Source organism: Drosophila miranda, chromosome XL (assembly GCF_003369915.1).
Source record: "Drosophila miranda strain MSH22 chromosome XL, D.miranda_PacBio2.1, whole genome shotgun sequence".
In the NCBI taxonomy this organism is placed as follows: domain Eukaryota; kingdom Metazoa; phylum Arthropoda; class Insecta; order Diptera; family Drosophilidae; genus Drosophila; species Drosophila miranda.
Window position 1 is genome coordinate 12,733,270 of NC_046673.1, and position 25,304 is coordinate 12,758,573.

Genomic DNA, 25,304 nt, shown 5'->3' on the forward strand with positions numbered 1-25,304 from the left:
TTTTATATATTTATGTTTATTTATTTATAAATATTATATATATTTATATTTTTTATTTAATTTATATATTTTTTTATTATATTTATTTTATATTTTCAGCTAATTTCTATAAAAATTTACTGAATATTTAGTTAGATATTGGTATTTTTTTTTAATAATACAATTTTTGTTTTGCTGTTTTGGAGCAACAGGAAGTCACAGGAAAAATTATGATGATGTAAAAAAAAAGAAATATTGGTATTGTTTTATTTTTTATTTCACTTTATTTTTTTTTTTTAATATTTCGTAAATATTCCTGAGCATATTCCATATGACTATAATTCGTTCAATTTTATGTTCATTTTTTTGGATAGACATTTGATGCCAGGCCTTAAGTCCTTGAGCCCTTGGAAGCTCAATTTCCCGTTGAAGATTAAATATATCAAATACATATTTATGTGGATAGTATCCATGACTCTCTTCTACTCTCGACTCCCTCTCCATGAGTGCCATATAAAATACCGATCGATGTTCGAACCTTCCCCCTGGCTTTGCCTTGGCCAAAAACCACTCGCCTAATGCAATTCTCGAATGCAAAAGCCATAAAAATATCTATTTTAATCGAACACTTTGTAGAGAACTCTCTTTACTTTTTTTTTTTTTCTTCTTATATTATTTTTCCTTTAGTCGCTCTTTGCCTCCCTGTCGCCCCTCTCCAACTCGTTCTGTGTGTGTGTGTGCCACCCCCCCCTTGCGCTCTTCAGGTGGGGACGATGCTGCACGAGATGCTGCACCGTTTGGCAAAAGCAATTTAAAGTCTTCTGAATCTTGGGTTCATCCTCTTCCCTCCATCGTCCTCGGGGGGCAGCAGCAGCAGCAGCTGCAAGAATGAGAGGAGTTCCGAGCAGCAAAGCATTGAATGTATCTTATGGATACATCCCCAGCAGCCCCAATCCACGTTCTGTATTTGAATGCCTCAGCTGCCTGCTGGCAATTCGATTTCATGCTGCAATTTAATTTGCTTCACTTTGGCCCCGACAGCAGCAGGCAGCACAGTTTTCGATTTGAAAAGCAAAAGTATCTCAAGGCAAGAGGTTCTTTCTGCTACACTCCTGCCTCGCCTCGCCTCGCCTCGCCCCACCCCCTCCGCCTCCTCCGCCACGCAGCACTTGGCAAAAGGGCAACAGGTTCGGGGGCTCATGGACTCATTAGGCAGTCATCGAGTGCGCTCTCGGCACACAAAAAAGGAGAGCTCATGAGCCCCCACCATGGTGCTGTCCTGTCCCATCCCGTCCCGTCGCCAGTTGGTTTGTCATTAACACATTTTGTGCATGTTGTGCATCATTAGAGGAGGCACATGAAAGGAAAAGGATGGCCCTCATACACTGCCAGAAATGAGGGCGGGGTTTTTTTTGGGGTCTGGCTTGCCAGTGGAAGTCCGGGGTAAATCGATGAATCGATTATAAGGAGACGAGTCGATTTGTTTCCTTTCCATTGACTGTTCCCTAAACGACTGTTCCTACCGCTGGCTAACTGTTCCCCAGTCTCCGACATCATTGAGTCTCTTAATGGAGGGAAATCCTCCTTAAAGGGTCGCTCTTTTGGGTACCAAAGATCGCTCTGTAATTGCGGAGCAACTGATCTCAGTCACTGTTCTGCTCCTCCTTACTGTTCTCCCTTACTGTTCCTACTTACGGTTCTCATGTACTGTTCTCACTTACTGTTCTCCCTTAGTGTTCTCACTTACTGTTCTCACTTACGGTTCTCATATACTGTTCTCCCTTACTTTTCTCACTGACTGTTCTCACTTACTGTTCCTACTTAGTGTTCTCTCTTACTGTTCCTACTTGCTGTTCCTACTTACTGTTCTCACTTACTGTTCCTACTTGCTGTTCTCATGTACTGTTGTCACTGACTGTTCTCTTCGCACTCACTCTCTCTCTCTCTCTTACTAGCTGTTCACACTCTGCAATACTATTCCCACCTTTAAAAATCCTAATAATTTCCCACCATACTCTATTAATTTTGCTTTTGATGAATGGATTAACTGTTCCCATATACTGTTCTTACTTACAAAATCTGTTCCCACCTTTATAAATCCTAATAATTTCCGCACCATACTGTATTACTTATGGAGTAACTGTTCTCACTTACAAAATCAATATATGTAAATACATAAAACTGTTCCCACTCATGTCGCCTGCCTACTGCTACTACAAGATGTTCCCAATGATTGTTAACATTCACTTAGCTCAATGTTCCAACTGTTCTCATTAGCTGTTCCCACTCAATGATCCATTTTTCAACTGGTTCCCACTCGAATTTTTGCCACTTGCTGTTCTCACAAACTTGTGTCATAAACTCTTCCCTCCCAAAACTCTTCCCACCCAAAACTGTTCCCACTTCAAAATATCAAAACATACATAACTCCAATCCGATTTCTATCAGTGCAGTCATTTCACATGTTTCATTATTTGAACAATGCTTCTGACACGTGGCGTCTGCAGTCAGGCCACCACACCGCTGTACGCCTCTCCTCCCACTACACCCAGTCCTCCTTCTCCTCCTCCTCCTGATCCTTTAGCTACACCCATTCAGAGCCCTTGCCACGACGCACACCTCATGCTTCGCTCTCAGCACCCATCGCCCATCGCCCTAACCAAAATTATTCATTGATGTCAATGCCAAAGAGGAGATTTTCCCAGGCAACCTCCATCGTCAGGAGGGGTCTGTGCCTTGAACTGCTGCTGCTGCTGATGGTCCGTCCTTCTCCTGGTTTTCCTGCTTGCCATGCATATGAAAATTGGCCAATTTGGCGAAGCGTTTGGCTTCACTTTGTTGCTGCTGCTGCTGCTCCTAGAATCCAGCAACAGGATGAGGCACAGGGTCCCGAGAGAGCGTGTGCTCCCCTCATCTCGGAAAGGAGCAGAGCCGCAGAGCCACAGAGTGGCGGATTGGCAGAATGGCGGACTGGCGAGTGGAACGAGCAACTACATTTGCCTTTTGTTTCCCTTGGACTTTGGGACTCCTGGCGTTGGTGGCGTCCTCCACGTAATGACTTTAATTAACATACATACACGAAACTTTTGGCAGTGGGGGCGACGGGCAGCCAGCAGCTCGTGCCACAAGCGCTCAAGTGGAAGCTTTTTTTTTTGGCCAGAAAGGGGGGCTGCCGCTACAGAAACAAAAACAGAAACCGAAATGAACCGAACACACAAAATGTGGGCCACAACTTGGTGGCGAATGTTGCAGCTGCAACAACAACAACAACAGCAACAAAAACACCGCGCAGTGGCAGTGTCTAAAAACAACAACAACAATTGGAAGCTTAATGAAAGGGAAATGCATTCTGCCAGCTGTTTTTCTTTCAACTTCTTCGGTATTCAAATATTTGATCAAATGAATGAGAAAATTTCATTGGAAAACTAAGGAAAATATGCGAGAGGAGGGAGGATGCGCCCACAAAGAAAGGGGAGACAATTATTGGGTCACGTGGAGCGTACGAATAGATGAGAATAAGAGCCTAAGCTTGTGGATACCCTGCAGATGGGGTGACGAATGGGATTACGTAGGGGAAAAGGTTCAGGTTCCGGGGCGAGATATTGCTTCTGAAGAATGGATTAATGGAAGAGTTTGGCTTAGTAATATGTGTATTGAATGTAGGAAATATCTGGTCTAAGCAGTGCTTTATGGAACAATGGAACCCTGTCATCATTCACAGTAAACGAATCCCTCATTTGATTCATGGTTTCAGCCGTTTGGCAATGATATTTGAGGGAAGGTAAGCCTTATATAGGGATGACACAAAGGCAACTGTTTCTGGGGCAATAATGCTTCGCTGTAAAAATCCCATAAATCTATGAAATACTAAATAAATACTTAGTACTGAAAAGAGTCTATAGAAATATACAGCGAAAATTCCAAACAAATACTGACAATTACTAGAAGAATATACAGGAAATATACTGAAAATTGCTACATAAATACTAACAAAAATCATTTAAGCCTAAACTGAAAATACGCTTCATTAAATTAAAAATTGAAATGGCAAAACAACTAAATTAATACTGAAAAAATACCAAAATGTATATGATATTAATACTAAATTAATTCTGAAAAATACTAAATTAACTCTGAAAAATACTAAATTATTTCAGAAAACAATTAAATTAATTCTGAAAAAATTCTAAATTAGCTCTGAAACAAACTAAATTGATTCGGTAAAATATACTAAATTAATTCTGGAAAACATACTAAATTACTCTGAAAATATACTAGATAAATTTGGAAAAAATTCTAAATAATTTCAGAAAAAATATTAAATTAATTCTGAAAATATATTAAATTAGCTTTGAAAAATACTAAATCAATTCTGAAAAAATACTACATTTTCTCTGAAGAAAAAAACACTTAATATACTACAAAAAAGTACCAAAAAACTACATAGCTACTAAAAAAAACCAAATTCAATTTTTGCATAAAATATTATAAAAATGCCATACAAAATAACTAATAATAATACAAACTAAATACAAAAAAAAAAAGGAAAAACTAAATAAAATACTAGATATTTATATGAATATGCAATTTTCGGATACGAGTATTTTAATACTTCAAAAACGAAAGTCACACGTGTATCACCATGAGGGATGGCACTACAATCCCACGCGAATTGGAATGTGAAGCACATTCGCTAATAGAACATTTTGAAAGAACATTCAACGTCATTAGCCTCATGTGAATGGGCTGCCAATGGAAGTGTGGCATCAAGACCATCTTCAGGGTCTATCCATAGATCCTTTAATCGAACTCAAAAACAACTGCCTTTTTCCAGAGTGCAGAGAGCTGTACTGTTCCCAATCTGTTCATCAAACAGAACCTTTTTTCCGAATGTATCGCGCAAATGGAAACTTATTGGAATTTCGAAAATGATAGCGTTGACATCCATTCCCCTTCTCCCTCTCTCTCTCTGACTGTCATCGCAGCCTAAAAGCAGAAGAGGGCCAAGATTTTGTGTGTGCTTTTTATTTCACTTTTATTGTGTTTTATGTCGCAACACACACGACAGACAGAGAGACACACAGAAAGACAGAAAGACAGACACACAAAAAAAGTCAACCAGAAATCGGCTTAACAGAAGGGAAACCCGAAAACCGAATGAAGAAAAGAAACGGAATTTTTAAGAGGCAACACAATCCTCAAGAGATGCGTATCTTGCGGTGCCCCCAAAAGTCCCCCCCGCCCCCATCGGTTATCATCTCCATGTTAGTGGAGGCTTAAGCCATGAAGATTTTCATTTTCTATTTCATAAAGTGGACCATGGAATGGGAATGGGCGAATGCTGGAATGGTGGAATGGCCTTTGAATGTGGAGATTTGTGTGCCTAACTGTCTCTCGCCCCATCCTCTTTTTCGATACCTTTGATATGCATCTCCATCTATTCGGGTCTGTCTATGGGTTCTGTGTGGCTTTTTATTGACATTTTGTTTGGGATTTGATTAAAGGAAAGAGATGCCCCTGCCCCTTCTTTCCATCCATTTCTCACTCATTTTGGTGTGCATTTTGTTTATGATTTGTCAAGATCTTAAGTCCATGAAAAATGTGTGCTGGCGATAAGAAGTTTTTCCAGTAGGACAGAAGGAAGAGCAGGAGGAGGAGCAGGAGGAAGAGCAGGAGGAGGAGCAGGAGGAGGAGCAGGAGCAGGAGTAGTGCTAATAAATTCACCTTTTACCGCAAAATATTGCCCAACATTTGCAAAAGACAAACATCTCAAAAAGCAAGAGAGACGAAGGCCTCCACCTCCTCCTCCACCTTCACCTCTAGCCCATAAATCTCCTGCGAGAGGAATCCCTGGCCTGGCCTGACTGGCTGGGTGTTGATTTTTGTCAACCTAATACAAAAAGCAAACAAAATTTGTGTTGGCATTTGGTTAGATTTGCCAGAGGAGCGTCGACAGGGGGTGGGAGCGGCACAAGATGCGATGGCGAGGGTGGCGAATCGAGTCCCTGGGCTTCGGGTTCAAGTGCGCGGGGCAAGTGGAGTAGCATTAAAGTGGGCACTGGGGATTAGACGTTGATGAAGGAGCACGGAAATCAAATATTCGACGAGTTCCTGGGTTCACGGGGCGTATGAAATATCGAGACGATTATCAGGTGGAAAGTTCCCTCTGACCTCACCTAACCGCACTGGACTTGGGCGAGTACACCTACCCACCCACCTTCAGGGTCTCTTTAATAGTTCAACTTATGTGTTTGAAGGGATGCCTCGTGCATTCCTGCATAACTTCTCGCTCAATATTTGTATTTGTGGAATTTTAAGGAATTTTCGAAGGAAAATAAGAGATTCAGGGGTTCAGGATGACAAATAGATTTCCTTGCCCTCTCCCGGTGTATTTTTTTTTTGCTATTTTTTTAATATTTCATTGCAAAAAAAAATACCGAGTAATATTTTTGGGGATATTTTAAGTACTTTTTAAGGTTTTTTCCAATTTTTTAAGATCTTTTAAGTATTTTTTTAAGGTTTTTTTCAAATTTTTAAGATCTTTTAAGTATTTTTAAAGTTTTTTTTAAAATTTTTTTTTCTTGTATTTTTTATATTTTTATTTATTTTTTTAGTATCTTAGTAGTATTTTTTAAAATTATTTTTGAGTATTTTCAATGTTATTGTTTGGAATTTTGTGGTATTTTCTTTAGTTTTAAGGCTTTTAAATTTGGTATTTTATCAGTATTTTATGGTATATATATCAGTATGTATTTAGTATGTTTTAAAATAGTATTTTTAGTATTTCTTTTATTAATGTGGATTTTTTCCCCCAACGAATGCTTCATGAAAAATACGACTGTATCCGTTCGCTTAGTGGAAAAATTTTACAGGGCACAAAAACGCATCTTTCAAGCAGAGTTCAAGCGGAACAGGGATCAGCCGTAGAAGACCCAACCTCTGGTGTACACAGCATATCAGAAGTATTGTGAAATATTTCTGGATATTTCACGCCCCAGATAGAAGCTGCAGCGAGTCCAGGGTCAGGCGTTACCCAGGCGGAAGCTCATATTTTCTTCGAAAAAGATTTCCAGAAAGAAAGCTTTCCGACTGCTAGCCTCTATCCATCTTTCCATGTGTATATGACATTCTATCCCTCTTCCTCTCTTCGGAGTAAACCCCGTCGTTTGCACTTACCAAATTCTTGGAGAATATTTCCACTTTCGTTCCTCTGAGGCTGCCAGATGCTGTTGCTGTTGCTGCAATGAGAACGAAATGGTACAAAATATTAGAACAGAGTCACAATTTAATTAGCAGGCGTATACTTTTGCAACAAACTGTGTAACCAACCCAACAAAAGGGCAAAAAAAAAATGTACAAAAATATACTCGGAGAAATGGTCTCCTCTGCGGCAGTGTTTCGGGGGCATGTGACTTATGAATGTCAGACAAAATGAAATTGTATCTCTCTGAATGGGAGCCCCCTCCCCCCCCACTCCCACCTCCCATCCATCCATCTGCTGTTTGTAACATTTTGCTTTAGCATTCTCATCATTTCAAAGTCAAATGCTGGATAAATAAAACTTCTTTTGTCCCCTGTATGTAGTTTTTCTCTTACTTTTGTGCTTTTGTTTTTTTTGTTTTTTTTTTTTATTCTGTTCAAAGCTTTTTCTCGGAATTCATAATTGAATGTTTTTTTTTTGTTCATCCTTCTCCTAGAACATCGTTCATCGTTCGGTTCCACTTTCTGTGTGTGTTTTTCTCGGAGGATGATATGGGATTTACAATTGAATTAAATTCTGATGCCATTTGTCTATGGTTTTCCGTCGTTCGTTCGCCTTTCGGTTCGCCTCTCGATGGTATTTTGTCGGATCCTCTGGTTCTCTGATTGAAATTCTTGTGATTGCTTGGGTTAATTGTTCGATTCGAGGTCCCTGATTGATCTGTTCTTTGATTGCTGAATGAATGAATGGCCAGATGGTTCGTTTTGGTTTTCGAACTCAAGTGGAATGGATTTTTATTCATAAAAAGCCAGAAGAAAGCTTCAAATCAAGCAAAAGCCACGAGCCCTAACTCTCTCTCCCAGTGTGGCTTAGCATTTGAGGAAGATGAAGATGGTTCTGGGTAAAATCTACCAATTTTTTTTTTTCATAAATACTAAAAACATACCAAAAAAATTATTTATACTTTTTTTTGTATTTATTTTTTTAATATTTTAATAGGTCTTTTTTATACTGTTTTTGTTATGTTATAGTTTGGTATTTTGTGGTATTTTCTTTAGTTTTAAAGATTTTATATTCGGTATTATTTATCAGTATGTACTTGGTATGTTTTAAAATAGTATTTTTAGTAATTTTTTTTTATTAAGATATCATATTATTTATTTATTTAAAAATTAATTAGAGCATTAATTAGCAAAATAACAAATTTTCAGCTTAAAAAAAAATTCCTGAAGACTTATTTTTCGAAAAAAAAAAGTATAAAAATACTTTTTCTGGCAACTTCAATAAAGGATCACTTTCTTTTCAAATAAATCAGCTCTAAGAAAAGGTAAGAATTAATTGTTTTCAATTTTGACCCATTGTTAGACCCACAAATTATTCCCAGAGTAGTTTTTTGCTTTTATTCTGCGAGAGCTTAGGCCTCTCCTTCGTCTCTTAGACGTCAATCAACCAGAAGCCGCAGCACTTTTTCGCTGCAGAGAAACTCCGCGGAATCCTAATCGTAATCGTGAATTTTTCCAACTACGAAAACCACAATGAGAACAATGGAAAAAGAGCGAAAAAAAGAGGAGGAAAGCAATTCTTTAAGCTGCCCAAAAGGGAGAAAGAATTGAGAGAAACCCGAATATGGATTGAAGCCTTAAGAGCGGGAAAGCCCAAGGAAAAGTCCAGTGTGCGGTCGTCTATGGCTTTCCACTGACAAAGCCCCACAAATGTCATTGCAAAAATGTTTTAATTGAGCGCCAAGGATGGGGCATCCATCCATCCTGACTAATGGAGGAGTTTTTGAAACATAAGTAAGGAGAAAAGGAAAAAACCCAAAATCAGGAAAAAGAAAGTAGACAAAAAAAAAGGACCTCCCCCCCGAAAGGGGATGCTGGTGGAACGGGGCTGGAGGGGGCTGGCTGGGGGCTGGGCAATACAAATAAAATAGAATTTTAAACCACAAGAAAACGTGCGTTATTCATTTTTGAATTTATAACACAATTGGGAGGAATGTGAATGCGAATGCGAATGAATGTCAAAAGAGGAAGTCCAATTGGTGGCTGAAGAGCAGAGGAGTCGAAAGAGTGGATTGTCGTGTGGGTGGGGCTGTGGATACCGTACCGCTCCTCCCCCCGTCTAGTAAAGGAGTGAAAATGCGCAGTGAAAATAAATTCTTGTTGGCATCTGCTGTTGCTTTTGATACACTTTATATAAAAGGTAGGTACGCCCCACTTGAGAAGGAATAAAGAGATATTTTCAGCTCCATAGATGATATATCTGGGATGGGAGGAGGCATTCCCCGCTCTATAGATTTTGTACCTTCTGCCACTCGATGCTCCAACAATCGGCTATAGATGGTCTCTCATCGTCTGAAAAAATCTAACACTTTTAGGAGATGGAAAAGGGTATCCCAAAGCTTTGGTTTCTCCATTTCCATTTCTATTGCTGTTTCGTTTCATTTTATTTTTGGGTTGTTGTTGCCGTGTGCGACACATAAAAATAGAAATAAATAAGGATGTGTTTGGGGTTAGAGCAGGAAGGAAGGAAGGAAGGATGGCTGCTGAGCAGGAGACGGCACCGGGGCAGGAGCAGGGGCAGGGGGGGCATGGCAAAGTCAAAGGAAATCGTGTCGTGGCAAATGTGACACACACCTTCTCAACCATCTCCAAGCGCGACTCGCAAATGACTCGAGTTCTCGCGGCGAAATTGACAAAAAAAAAAATATATATATAATAATAATATGTAAAAAAGAAAGCCAAGGAAAGTGGCAACAGAATGTAACCTGTGCGAAATAACAATAATGATCATCATCATCATCATCGGCATAGTCCTCGCCCTAGCAATGGGGCAAAGGGTGGTGAGGGGGGGAGGGGGTTGTGCCACCAGTTTCTGAATTTCTTGACATTTTTAAAGTCAGCTTCAAGTTCGTTTCGTCTGGGCATCCCATGGGGGAATGTGCTGATATTTCTACAGAAATTGAATTTTTTCTCCTTTTTTTTCCAGTCGGTAAAAAGTTTACGGTTGATGGAGGTACATACCATACTATGTGGGTCTTTAAGGCGAATTTTCTGGCAAAGGAATATATGACTTTAACGTAACACCCCTTTCCCCCAGGCACATTCGACGAATGAAGCGTATGTTGATTCGAATCCAACGAACAGGAGACCAATTTTAATGCGGTATTCGGGACTTTAAGCCATATAATACTAAAAAATACCAAAACAAAACACTATAAATAATATACAAAATAAGTTTTGAAAAATACTTAACAATTAATATACAAATACCGAGAAGTATCTAAGAAAAAGATACTAAAATATACTATAAACAATTTAAAACAAATACAATGAAAAAAACCGAAAATTCTATACTAAGTACTAAAAAATAATTAAAGAAAATAATGGAAAATACCAAAAAAATACTATTAATAATGTAAAAAATAAGTTTTGAAAAATACCTAACAATTAAAATACAAATACTGAGAAGTGCCTAAAAAATACTATTAAAAATTTAAAAATAAAACTATGAAAAATACCAAAAATTCTATACTAAATCTATACTAAATACTAAAAAATACTTTCAGAAAATAATGAAAAATGCAAAAAAAAATATTATAAATAATATTTTGAGAATAAATAAATACTGAGAAGTACCTTAAAAATCCTACAAAAAAGAAACAATAAAAAAAGTTAAAAAATAATACTATGAAAAATACTGAATATACTATGCTATTTTTCGTTACTCGGGATTGTTTACGATGAAATGATAAACACATAGATACTAAAAAATACTGAAAAATACCATAAAAATACTGAAAAAATACTAAACAAGCTAATGAATAGATACTTAACAAAAAACTAAAAAAAAAAAAAATAAATCGAAAGCCAAAAAATGCCTTTCAGATGTGGAACACTGGCTACAAAATACCCCTCGAACAGTGAAATGGAACTTTGGAATACGCAAGATTCACACATAAAATCCCTTGCCCAAACATGTGTATTTTTTGCAACAAAAAACTTGAGCGAACAACAAACTTACTTTCTTACTTTCCCTTTTTGCCGTTTTGCCGCTAAGAACTCGTGGGGGTATTGCAGTTCTGCGTTAAAGTTTGTTCTGCTGGGATGCCTGAGATACTGGCCCCTAATCCGGCTGTACTACCAATCAATAGTCAATTGTTAATCAATGATCTGAATACAGAATTAATCGTCAAAGGAACCGCGCTCGCCTTTGGGCACAGAAGACCCACTTCGTTGGGTTGATTCGAGTGTCCCCGGGAAGACCCGCAGCTGGGGTTCCCATCGGAACGCCGTTGCAACCCCTTTTCTTACACTTTTCCTGTTCTGCTCTGCCATGAGTCATGAGACATGGCCTTGTGTTTGCATACAGATAAACCCATGCCACACCACGGCACACACTCGACGAGGATATGGGGGGGAATTTTTTCATATGCCTGCGATTACAATATATATGAGGCATGCCTCAAGAAGCAGCGTCTTTCCAGTACAATCAACCGAGGCGAGGCGGGGCGACCTTGTACGTACAAATTATTGAATGTGCCTGTGTGGCAAGGAGTGTGCAAATATGTGTGAAATTTATTTGCCACACAACTCGCCCCAAGGGAAGAGGAGTGCTGCTACCCGTATCCGTATCGCGTATGTGTGTGTGTGTGCAACCCTTTTCCTGATGGTTTCTTTTTTTTCCAGGGGTTGTGCACCTTTTTGGTTGTTTAAAAATCACTTGATTGCACAAATGCTCATTGAGCTAATTTCAAAAAAAAAAAAAGAGGAGGAGGAGAGAAGAAGGCCACAGGGCAGGACAGGGGCAGGGCAACTTGAGCCCACGGTTACATTTGATGGGATTCCGATTTCCATATGGAAGCCCTACCTGACGTTCCTCCCACTCCACCGACAACTGCTACACCTTCCTCTCTCTCTCTCTCTCGCTTTGAAGGAGTCGTCCTTAACTAACTTAACTAAATTATTAGCTTCCCCGCACTCCTCTTGGGGCTTCGGGGCTAATGCTCAGCAATGTGGAAAAATGTGTTATGTCCTTAAAAACAAAAGGGCAAACGACGTTTCGGAGCTGGGCTGCCTGATGGTTGATCAAATTACCAGACCCCCCCCCGAATACGGTACGGTTCTACCGCTTTGATGCACTTGAGCCGTGCTCCCCTCCCCCCGCCCCCTCCGTCTGTCCAACTGTCCTGTTCTGTCGTGTTGGGAGAGTAGTCAAAGAAGCAGTCAAGTCCAGCAGTCAAGGAGGTGTCCAGAAGTAGAGACGGAGTCCAGGAGCAAGCGGGCAAGTCCATGGCCAACTCGAAGTATTGTCCCCTCGATTTGGGGTAGTGGACTGCGGCTCTGGGGCGCCTTTTGTTGTGCTGCCCTTTTCCTGGGGGGGTCACTTTAATTAATTACATGAAATGAGTTCTTTTCTTCTTGCGGTGCCCAGTGCGGGTGCGGGTGCGGGTGCGGTACGGGTGCTGTAGGAAGGTCAAAGGGCTGTCGGCCATAGGCCAAATTACACGGTGAGAAATTTTAGACACAAAGGGCAACAAAAAAAACCATTGAAATTGATGCCAAAAAGAAAAAGGAGTGAAGAGAGAGACAGGAAATGAACGGAACTGAACGGAAATATAATCCAACAGTTGAGAACTTTTGAATTTTGTTTGCGCTAATTTTGGATATTTTCCAACCATTTCTGGAGACACTTTTTGGGTCGAAAATCGAAATGCGTCCAGGATATACAATTGGTCCTCTCTTGACCAAATAACATCTTAAATCCTTTAAAAATAGTAAAAAAATATTTTTAAATACTAAACAAAGTAGTGAAGAAATACAAGAAGAAAAGTATTGGGAAAATACTGAAAAATGCAAAATAATACACTGAAAACACACACAAGAATATACTAAAAAATATACTAAACGATAAACTCAAGAATACCAAACTATATACTGAAATATACCAAACGATATACTGAAAAATACCAAACAATACACTGAAAACACACACAAGAATATACTAAAAAATATACCAAGCGATATACTGAAGAATACCAAACGATATACTGAAATATACTAAACGATATACTGTAAAATACCAAACACCATGCTGGAAAAGACCAGACAATATACTGGATAATATCACAAAATATAATGAAAAATACAAAACAATACACTGCAAAATACTAAGCAACATTCTGAAAAATAAAATAAAAATATACTAACCAATATACTAAAAATACCAGCCAATATACACTAAAAATGCAAAACTGGAAAATACCAAACAATATGCTGAAAAAAAGTACTGAAAATACGAAACAGAATAATTAAAATACTAAACAAGTCAGAGCTAAATAATAAACAAAAAAGAATGCAAAATTCTACACAAAAAAAGTACAATGGAAAAAAAAAGAAAAGATACAGAGGCGTCGAGATGTGCTCCCATCTTTCCTCTGCCTCAAGGCAAACGATACTCGTACATCCAACCAGCCGATACACCGTATGTGTGTGTGTGTGTGTGTGTGTGTGTGTGTGTGTGTGGGTGAACTACAAAACTGCGAACTAGTTCCATTTTGCAGAGCTGTCGAAAACAAATCCATTTAGTAGACCATCTTCTGGTCTGATTCGCACTTGAAATGAGTTTTTTTGTTTTTTTTTTTGTGCGAAAACTTCAGAGCCATTTCGCACTTCTTCGCGCCCTTTGAACTCATTCTCTCTCTCTTTGTCTCTCTCTCTCGCTCTATGTCTCTCTGTCAAGCTTGGTGGTTCCATTACCAATTCCATTTAGCCAATGAAAACAACAAGAAAAACTACGAAAAAGTCAACCAACAAAAAAGAAGAAAATAAAAATACACTTTCGCTCTTGCTCTCTCTTTCTGGTGGGTTTCAGGGGGGATGGGGGCATGTTTGGCAATTAAATCATTTTGACCATAAATCGAATTTCGCAACAGAGTCTGTCCGGGTGTCCGCGTGTCCCCGTGTCCTCCTCTCCTCAGTGTTAATCCAATTAACTTGGCCTGCATCAAACACATTCCTTTGCAACAGCAAAAGGAAGGAAAACGTAGGATGTCGAGGATGTGGCAGTGGCGGTGGGGCTTCGTGAATAAAGAAATGAAAACAGTTTCAAAGAAAACTCGACTCAAACTTCAAGTTTTATAGTTCCCCGCCCCCGCCCCCGCCCCCCACTGCCGCTCCCACAGCATATATCCTTTTGGCTCCTTCATATAACTTATACCTTATATCCTCACTCTATAAAGCCCCGTTTATCCCCTCTCCCAAACATCTCCGCCTCGCTCTCTCTCTCTCTCGCTCTCTCTCTCGCTCTCTTCTCGGCTACAAATTTCATGCGAAACTTCTCGGCTCTCTGAAAACTTTTCACAGGCATTTCATTGGAATAACTTCCACCGTACCGCCCCCCCACCCCACACCGTACCCCCAAGGAGTTCCCCCCCCCCCACCCCCTCGATAAGGTGGGGCACTGCTTGTCCTGACAAATGTTTTCATTGATTTTTACGAGCAGCGAAAGAATAAAAATAAATTTCTCCCGTTTGTTTCGTTATTTTTTTATTTTTTTGTTTGGCGCCCGAAAAAAATCAACAACAACAAAAATCAAGAGCCCCACATAGAAAAACGAGTGGTTTTTTTTTTACAACAAAAAATTTCAAATTTTTTGTTTATTTTTTCCGTTTGTTTTGCGTGTTTCCGACACTATTTCAAATATGCAGGAGAGGTGCAGAGGGGGGCGGAGGGGGCAGAGTGGGGTGTCAGTTTTATGATGCCCCACACACTGGCTGGTCGGGGGTGGGGGTGGGGTTGGGGGACTGGGTGCTACCGTTAACGATCCTCCTCTCCTGATGTCTATCCACGTGATGTGCGTGTCCTGCTTCATGTGTCGTAAACGCATCATAAACACAGCTGCCACTCTGCCACGGACAGGGGGCACACACACACACAGATAAGGGGCCGACGGGGGCATCATCATATTCTCTTTTTTTTGTGTGTGGTTCGAGGAGGACTTTAAAGAAAGAGAAGAAGCACATGTGGCAGCGGTGGCACGAATGAGAGCACCATATGCCTCCACCGATCTTTAATCAACAGGTGGGGGGGCACATCGACCATCGTCTTGTCCGTTCAGGGAAATCCATTCAAGTGGGAATTTTTGAGTTTTTTTTAAGAATTGATTCAACCAGAAGACTGCCAATGACATTGAAATGGTGTAGACGCTGTTCCCCTAAGCGAAAGGCCACAACAGAAGAGCATTCCCCGACGAGAGACTGTGGATTGTGGTCCCTTGGCAAACCCTATGCCAGACCCTCATCGAAGACCTAGGAAATTCCAACCGCAGGCCACTCAATTCCATAGATCTTCCAGGTGGAAATCCCATCCCATCTAAAGGGATGTGCAATCTGTGTATTTTTTCGGGTTAATCGTCTTAGAATCGTCTTATATCATGGGTCAAATCGTTGGCTCTCTTCTTAAGAAACCTAAGTCTTCTTTATATATCATTTTCAGGGCTTATCACTTCGTAAATCCCATAAAAATTTCAATCATCATAAAAAAAAACTAAAAAAAACAAAGCGTTTGATTTGAAATTGTTTTGATTGCTGGAAAACTCAAAATAGGGAAATTATTATCAACCGAAAGAACAGAAATATGGATTATCTGCCACAAAAATATACTTTCCACTGGGATGTTGCATCCACGACGGCAAAGGTTTGATTAGCCATAAAAAAAGAGCCTCAGATTCTCGCCCCCCACTCCCTTTTTTTGATGTGTTTTATGGGGATTTTTACGAGTCATAAAATGCATTTCAACAACAGCTTGAACGGATCCCAGAGACAAGACATTAGAGTCGTGGCATTAATGTATTATAGTATTATTAATACTCCCCTCTCTATCGCCTCTCCCTCTCTCTCCCTCCCTCTGTGAACTTTTAAACCCTTGAGTTATGCGGGGCATGGAAGATGGGTGCCTCGGGAGTTGATTCTTGGGTCGAGCAACTCGAGAGTCGAGCCCAATAAAATGTAATTAATTTGCCAAAAACTTTTCCCTTCACAAAAGCCAAAAGCCAATAAACCAAAAGTCGAAGACGGAGATGCAGCAGGAGGATGGGGACGGGGATGGGGATGGGGATGCCAGGATTTGCATGAGCCAAAAAATCGGGTAAGAAAAGAAGGCCCGTCCCGGGCCAGAAGCAGGGCAAACAAGAGAAAGGCCAACAGCTGCTCGACATAAAACTTATAGAAGCTGGCGAAACTCCTCCGAAAACCCAGAGACGGGAGGGGGGGACACAGGGAGGACACAGGGAGAGCGGTGGGCCACAGGGAGAGCGGGGGGTAAGGCAGCAAGGCACTGGCATTGCTGCATTAAAAAGTTAATAAAAGTGGAGCATGCCACAAGTCGTGCCGCAATTTGCGGCAGCTGCAGCGGCTCCATGCCAGAAAGGATATGGATATGAATATGAGTAATCCTAGTGCCACACACAGCAGCAGGGGGAAGAGCAGCTGGGGGAGGAGGGGGAACAGCAAAAGGAAAAGTCCTTGTGGGTGGAACAAAACTTGTTGCTCTTCAGGTGGCATAAGCAGCGACTTTTGCACTTGCACTTGCCGCATTTGCTGTGGCAACTTCCTGCCACTGGTGGCACTGCCACTGCCACTGCTTTCCTGCCACCAAAAGTAGCAAACAATTAAAATCCTCCAATGAGGATGTGTGTGCGTGCCAGCAGGATGTTCTCGGAATGCCATTTCGATGGTTCCGATTTTGAGAACTTGCAATGTGGAACACTTGAGTGGATTTCAACGCTTGGAACGTGTGGAATGGTATGGTACTGGTATTTAGAGCTGCATTTTCTTCTGGCTTCAGTTGCCCGAGAAAATCCCTTGGGAAAACCATTGGAAATGTTCCAAATTCTCACCTAGGCCCACAATCAGTTCCACAAAATGGTGAAAACGTGAGTTTTCTGATTTGTTTTTGGAACCAAGGAATGGAACACTTACTGGAACTGGAACAAATGGAACCAAGCTGGAACCAGTGGAACCATGGGAGCACATTGGCTTGAAATATTGGCCCGTGGAAGTGGAATGTGTTTCCCTTTGAAGGAGTTTCCACTTTTCAGAACACCGACGTTTGCTGTACGCCCAAAACCGCAAGCCATAAATAAACTTCTGTCGAAATTTAAACCACAAGAATATCTGAATTATAGGAAGTATATATATACGGGTACACACACATGCGTGCGTGTGTGGATGTTGCAACTAAATGCAACTCTCTGCTGGCAAGTGGCAAGAGCTCACTTCCACTTGCGGTTTCAAGGGTTACTCAACGCATGAAAGAGGACCCAAGGACCCCCAAAGACCCCGTAGAGTCAGCATCGGTGAAGGGTAGGGTAGGTGGCAGGGAAGGGTAGGAGGCAGGGTAGGAGGCAGGGGCAGATGGCAAGCGGTTGGCTGTTGCCAAGGAGAAGAAGCTGCTTCTGGAGGCTGCCTTTCTCGTTGCACTTTAAGTAATGTGGCCAATTGAAAATGTCGAACAAGTGCCACACACACACACACACATGGACACATGTACACACAAAACGCCAGCAGCAACGTGGAGCTAATTAAGAACGCATTAAAACGATTTGTGTGCAACGTAACACAGGAAGCAAAGCAAATCAAAGCAAAACCAAAGCAAAGGAAGAGGGGGGCGCGTCCCTTACACCCCCCGCTCCAAGCCCCAATGGGGGCACAGATTAAGCGGCATAAGCGGCTGCCATATGGCGCTCTCCGTTCGAGGGGAGGATTATGCCAGAGCGAGAGAAGAGAGCGCCATTATGAAAGACAATTAACAAAACATTGAATTCGGTTGCGTGACCTCCACCCCACACCCCCCCCGTGACGGATAGCAGAGCGAACTCTAAGCTGATTAACTGATAGATCTTTTCACCGAAAAACATTCACATTTAAAGAAAGTCAAACTCAAAGGCCACGACCAAAAAATATGGCATGGAATTTCCTGGGGGGAAGCGAAAGATGATTCCCAACTAGTATATGCGATATATTTGTACGATGTGTAGGAGACAGGCGATAGGAGAAGTGCAATTAAGAGGCGAGTGCACAGGAGCCATGAGATCCAGGGAGATGGGATGATTTCAACCCGAAAGATCCTTCGAGCTGCAACAAATTGAGGGGCACACGGATCGAATTTCCACACCCTTCGATAGGGCATGCCCTAGGTTTCCCTAGAAATACCGCTTTTCTAGACTTTGATCAAAAATAACCCTCAATCTCTCATGACTCTCCAAGTGCATGTGTCCTTTCGCTTAGGGGAACATTTCCAAAGCCTTTCAATGTCATTCGAAGGTGCTGCTGGCTTCCAACGGAAAAAAACTGGCAAACTGGCTATCTGGCAGATTGCCTCGTGTGCGTCCTTGAAGGAGGAGACCCCCACCCCTACCGCCAAACGAGCAAACAATGCGAAACTTTGTGCCAGGCCATTAGAAATGTCCAACAACAAGTGGCCATCAGACAAAGAAGGAGAAAAACTACTTGGCAGGGGGGCAGTGGAGGGAGGGGAGCGGGGGTAGCTAGAACTTAAAAGCAACTTTCCGTGCGAGTGTGTGCACAAATATTTTCAATTACAAATTGTATTTTTCCGTTTAGATAAGCAAAATTTATGGCAGGACTTGCTCCTCCTTCTTCGTTTTTTGTTTTTTTTGGGGGCAGCAAACTCTTTTTCGCTTGGTCGGCGTCGCAGTTGTAAACAACGAGCAAATACAACGAAGAAAATCACCGTAGAGCCAGCCGTGGCATCCGTGGCAGCCCCAAAGGAAGCAGCAGACGGCCAGACCAAAGACGCCAAAAAGGAAAAGGAAAGAAGGAAGCAGAAGCAGCAGGAAAAACTAAAGGAAAGGCAAAGAAAATGGCAAAGGCAAAGAAAGCCAGGCGAAATGGCGTACAGATTTACAGAGTATTTTCATTTTACGTGCTTCTCGGTGGCGCCGCCAAATGTCACGTACGCAGACACCAGGCGGCGGCTGCGGCGACGGCGACGGCCAGGAAGGATGCAGGGCAAGGCAAGGCAAGAGGCATTCCCCACTTCTTTTGCTCATATGTGTGGCTGTCACATGAATGCAATTGCCAACTTAATACCGAAGGCAAATGCAACAAACTGGACAGCCGGACGGCACACTCGCACACAGCACCCTTCCTGCCAGGGTTGTCATCTCTTCCTCTCTTTCGTTTCAATAGAATTAGATTGCAACTCTGTTGGCCTTAATGTGCGGAAGAAGGTGTGCGTCTGTGGGGGTATTATCGATATTTAAGTTATTTTCTCACATTTACATCTTGCCCCAGCACGTTGCACAGACACAGGAAATAACAAGAGAGGGAGTGGAGGAGGCCTAAAGAAATCGCATCGGAAATGGCATAGAATCAAGGCAAAAACCCCGTGAAGGAATTCCCACAAAAAAGCCACTGTTCCACTTGGGAGGACACATCTGTATGATGTGGGTTTCCATAAGTGAAAGGTCACCTTTACTTGGACCAAAACGAACCGAAGAGCAATGAGGCATTTTTGAATGAAATGCAATGGAAATGCAAGGAGGTTAAATAAGAATCTAGGCAGAGTCCACTTCTTAGCAAAGGTGGCAGCTCTACAGCTCTTAAAGGAAGGCGACAACTCTACAACTCTTAAACGAAGGCGGCAACTCTACAACTCTTAAACGAAGGCGGCAACTCTACAAAACAGCTCAGAAGAGACAAAAGCAACTCTACAGATTAACTTTTAAGCCAAGGTGGCAACTCTACAGTTACTTTCAAACTCTTCAGCGAGTGTGGAAACCCTACAGCTCATCAACGAAGGTGACAACTCTACAACTTTGCAACGCAGTTGAAAGGTTAAAGGTGGAAACTCTGAAAATCCATCACTAAGCAAAGAAAGCAACCCTACAGCTATTTGGGTGAAGGTGGCAACCCTAAAAAACCAAAGGAAGAGGCATCTGTAGCATTTTTAGAAAGAGCTGGCAACTCTATAAGTGACACTCTTAGGCGAAGCTGGCAACTCTACAAATTCCACTCTTCAGCGAAGCTGGCAATCCTATAAACTTTACTCTTAAGCGAAGCTGGCAGCTCTACAAATTCCACTCTTAGGCGAAGCTGGCAGCCCTACAAACTCGACTCTTAAGCGAAGCTGGCAACCCTACAAACTCGATTCTTAAGCGAAGCTGGCAACCATAAAAATTCCAATCTTCTGAAAAGCTAGCTTCAGCGAATCTGGCAATCCTACAAACTCGATTCTTAAGCGAAGCTGGCAACCCTTTAAACTGTACTCTTAAGAAAAGCTGGCAACTCTACAAATTCCACTCTTAGGTGAAGCTGGCAACCCTAAAGGCACACATTCACCTCACATGCCCGAAGGACAACTCTCTGCCGAATCCATCCATCACCCTTTTGTCCACCAAGCCGAGCAGCTTCCCTTTCACGGAGTAGCCGAGCAGCTATTCCCATCCTTCCATCTGCATCTTTGGCATCAACTTCTTGGCAATATTTAATGAGGAATGCTGCCATAAATACCAAACGAAAGGGGAAGGAGAAGGAGGAGTCTTGGGGCTTAAGCCCAAGAATCGGGCGCTAATAGTCGTCGTGTCTGGGGTGGGGGCGGCGGCGGCAGCGACGTTTGGTGGAGCGTGTGAAGCCATCAAAAATAGAATTGACACGTTCTGTGTTGCCTGCTGCCTGCCACACTGCTGTATGCCTCTTTTCTACTGCCAGATGAACGCAATGCGACAACAACAAGAGCATGCCACATGCCCCATGCCCCCATAATGCCTGCCTGCCCGACTTCGTTTCGTTTCGTTTCTTTCCTTCATTCTTTGACCCCCACTTCGCCGTCGTCTTATCATAATGATGACGTTTACATTTCAATTAACGGAGAACAACATAATTGCAGCAGTCAAATTATATAATTATACACAAACAGCAACGAGAGGCACAAGACGGTGGGGCAGACGGAACGGGGGCAGGGGGGAGCACGAAAAGAGGGATCGTATCCCAGGGAAATGCAATGCATTATGCTTATGGGGCGGGCAGCTGCAACACAGCGCAGGTGTTGCCCCATGTGTCAAAAAATAATCATTTCGAAATCACTTCAGACAGAAAAGGCACCAGGCACAGGGTAGAGGTGGAGGGAAAATCAGTTAAAGATGAAAAATGCGTTCGCAAAGAGAGCGAAAGGGCGGCAGAGCGGTGGAGCGGTGCAGCGAGAGCCCTGTCAAGTGTTCCTGGTGGTGGCATGCCCCATGTCTCCTGGTGCCGCACGTTGTCTTGTAATTTCATTTCAACATTCAATTCAATGAAATGACGGACGGACTTTAAGCGGCTTCGAAGCTGTCAGAGGCCCACAGCTGCATTTTGTGATCGACACTGAGCGAAAAATCAAATAATCTTCCATCACCGCATAAAGAAAAGATGTCAATCAATATAAGAAATCGAGGATATACAGATGCTCTTTAAAGGTATTCAAATGATGTACTTTGGAGGTTTCAATGGTATATTTAATTAGATTTAATATATTTTTATTTTTAATCAAGAGCCAATATTACCATTTATACAAATTGTTAAATATTTGTTGTATACTTTTTAATATTTTTAAACTTTTTTTATAACTTTGGACTTTTTTAAATATTTTTAAACATTTTTTTTTTTATTTTTTTGACATTTTTTAATATTTTTAAACTTTTTTTTTTTAATTTTTAACATTGTTAAATATTTGTTTTAAATTTCTCCATTCTTGTTAATTTTTTTAAATTTTTTATATGTTTAAAATTTTTCATTTTTAATTGTTAAACTTTTTTATATTTTTAAACTTTTTTTTAAACTTTAAAATATTCTTCAACATTTTAAAACTTTTTTGTAATGATTTTGTAACCTTTTTTTAATATTTTTAAAAGTTTAAAAGTGTTTTTAGATATTCTTTAAAATTTTTCCATTTTTGTTAAGTTTTTGCTACATTTTTTAAATTTTTTTATATTTTTTTTAAGTTTTTCTTATATTTTTTATATTTTTAAACTGATTTCTACAGTTATAAAATATTTTTTTAAATCTTAAAACTTTTTTTTCAATGTTTTTAACATTTACAATTTTTTAAACATTTTTATTTTTATGATTTTTTTTAATAATTTTGAACATTATTTACGAGGCATATTGTATATCTGGTATGCCTGGCATGCACTGGTTTCCATTTTAAAATGGCATTCGCTCAGTCTTTTTTATCAAGAACTCCCCATAAATGCATCTCAAAGATAATACAGCGATATATGGAGCACCTTTTTAGAGCCTCCAAAGATCTATCACCATTCGAAGAACTTTTTTTGTTTTTTGTTAGCATTAAGACTGACAGATAACAATGTCATTTGTTGTAACGTTTTTGTCGATGCACAAATCTCTTTATGGAGGGATCCCTTCCACCAAATCTCCTCAAATATTTACTTTGAAAGCCTAAAAAATGTTCTTTTGATTGAAATACTGCCGTAGTTGCCGTAGTTGCTCTATTTTTTTGCTCAGTGCATCGCACACGCACCATTTGAATCGTAAATGTCCAGCGATCGACTGACATTTGGCGGCGGCTTGTGGCGGCTATGAAAAGTGAGATTTTTAATTATTGTTTCCTCGTCAGAAAAAAAAGAGTCATGAAGGAGAGTGGTTCGAAACTGAAGCCGAAGCGAGTTCCCACAATGTAAATATAACCTGAGAGAACTTGACACCAGCCCAGAAAGAGGGAGAGGCAGAGGCAGAGGGAGAGGGAGAGATGGGGCGCTGGGGGGCTCTCGATGGGATGGATACACATACACACGCATAAATACATAATAATAATAATAATCTCTGCTCTGTTTGGTAATTTATTAACAGTTTCTGCCCCTCCCCTCCCGTCTGCCCTCCCCGCCGGGTTGGCGGTTTCGCTTTCAGCGTTTTATTTCAATGCGATTGAAAGCACTGTTGTGTGGCACCTGCCACGGGCGAGGGCAAAAAGCAAAAGCAAAGAAAAGAAGAGAGATAGAGAGAGGAAAAGCCATTTGCCAGACTGCTGCCACACGCTTCCACTCTCTGGGTTTTTGATGATGCAGCCAGGCCAGGGCATTAAACAAATAACGCCCTGGCGATATTTCATTAAAAAACTTAACGGCTCTGACAGCACGACGCGAGTGGAGCGGAGTGGAGCGGAGTGGAGCGGAGCGGAGCTCTTTGGCATAAAGTGGAGCCCATTGGCTAATGCCCCTTTGGCGTGGCAGCCATTTGATGGACCAACACAAGATGCATTTTAGCCAGAGAGAGAGGGAGAGAGAGGGGGGGGGAGGGGGAGACTGAGTGTGGCAGAGTGGCGTAAACACAGGATGGCTAAAGTGGCACAACTAATGCGATCCTAAATACCCTTCAAGGCGATTTCCAATGGCAATTGGCAATCAACCATCCCGCCATCACAGCAGCAAAGGAGGCAAGGAATAACGAAATTAAGTGGAAATTTCAAGGATTAAATGCTGATACAAAAATGCATGAAATATTCCACATTTACGCGTACATATACAATGTATATTTTTATTTATTTATTAGTTGTATTATATTTATTTTTTGTTTTTATTTTATTTATTTATTATTTGTTTTATATTTATTATTTGTTTTTTATTTATTTATTATTTGTTTTATATTTATGATTTGTTTCATATTTATTATTTGTTTTTTATTTATTTATTACTTGTCTTATATTTATATATTTATTTTTTATTATTTGTTTTTTATTTATTTATTATATGTTTTTTTATTTATTTATTATTTGATTTTCTTTTATTTATTTATTATTTGTTTCATTTTTAATATATACTTTTTTTTATTTATTTATTATTATTATTATTTTTTTATTTATCTATAATTTTTTTCTATATTTATTATTGGTTTTTCTATTTATTTTATTATTATTTGTTGTATATTTATTTTTATTTTTTTATTTTTTTTATTATTTATTTTATATTTGTTTTTTATTTATTTTATTATTTATTCACCAGTTGAACAGTCAGCTAACAGCCTGATTAATTGATTAATTGCGTGTTTAAATCACAGCTAAGGTGTTTATTAAATTTAAAGTTATTTTTACACCTAAAAAATGTGACACAAGATACGGAAACTTAAGAAAACATTCTGTTTATGGCAGAGGTGAAAGGTGATTCTTTCAATTCACCAAATAAAGCCTTTTATTTATGGGCAATTTGTTTTGTATCTATCGTATTTATTTTTTATTTATGGCCATTTATATTAGGAAAAAAATAAAATTAATTGGGCCGCTCACTTATGGCAATTTTATTTGTTGCCTTTTTATTCCATTTAAGATTAAAAAAAAACACCCCAAGGATATTTATTTTCTTTACTTTTTATTTTATGAAAAATAAAAAGGAAACATTTACCAAAAGTTCTTCTTAAAAAAATTAAAAAAATTGTTTTATTTGTTGCTTTAACTTCTTCTATTTACTTATTTACAATAAAACCTTCCTTTGAACCCTACTTGAAAATATATGTTGTATTTTTGATTATTTTCCACATTTATTTCCCTCAAAAATATTTTCCTTTGATTCATTAAAGTTCTTAAAGAACAAATGCCGAATCCTTGCACAAATCCTTCAATTTCCATAATTTTGTGTCGTAAGAAACACACTAAAAAAAAAACACTCGTCTAGCCACAAAAGAAATGGATATTCAATAATTGGATGACCTCCTTTTGTGTGTGTTTAAATCGATATTCCTGTATTTTGTTTGGCTTTCGCTTTGGGTTTATGATTTCCACGATTTTCATGATTTTCCTTTGTGCTGTGTGTGTTCTGTTTAATTAGTTTGAAAAGCGGAAAAACAAGAAATGAGCCAAATGAAAAATGTATGAAAATAATCATTTTTATTCACATTTTTCGTTTCCCCATTTGACAGTGAAATTATTGTTTGTTGGATACCCCGTACGGGAGATGGGGGAGGGGCAGGGGCAGGATCAAGCCGGGAATGCGTGCCGTTCACTTATGGGCACATTATTTCACAGGGTATCAACAGTTTCGAGCCGCAAAAGCCACAGCATTTCCCCATGATATTCGTTGCTTTTTTTTAGTTTTAATTTTGGTTTTTTTTTTTAGT

General features: G+C 40.1%; 1 protein-coding gene across 1 annotated transcript in view; it reads right to left on the reverse strand.

The window, feature by feature from the left end:
• Positions 1-25,304, reverse strand: part of LOC108157220 (putative uncharacterized protein DDB_G0277255) — a 120,762-nt gene that overhangs the window by 19,328 nt on the left and 76,130 nt on the right. Inside the window, exon 4 of the mRNA XM_017289181.2 lies at positions 7,156-7,217. The gene's annotated coding sequence lies outside the window, so the exon portion shown is untranslated. The remainder of the gene's footprint in view (positions 1-7,155; positions 7,218-25,304) is intronic.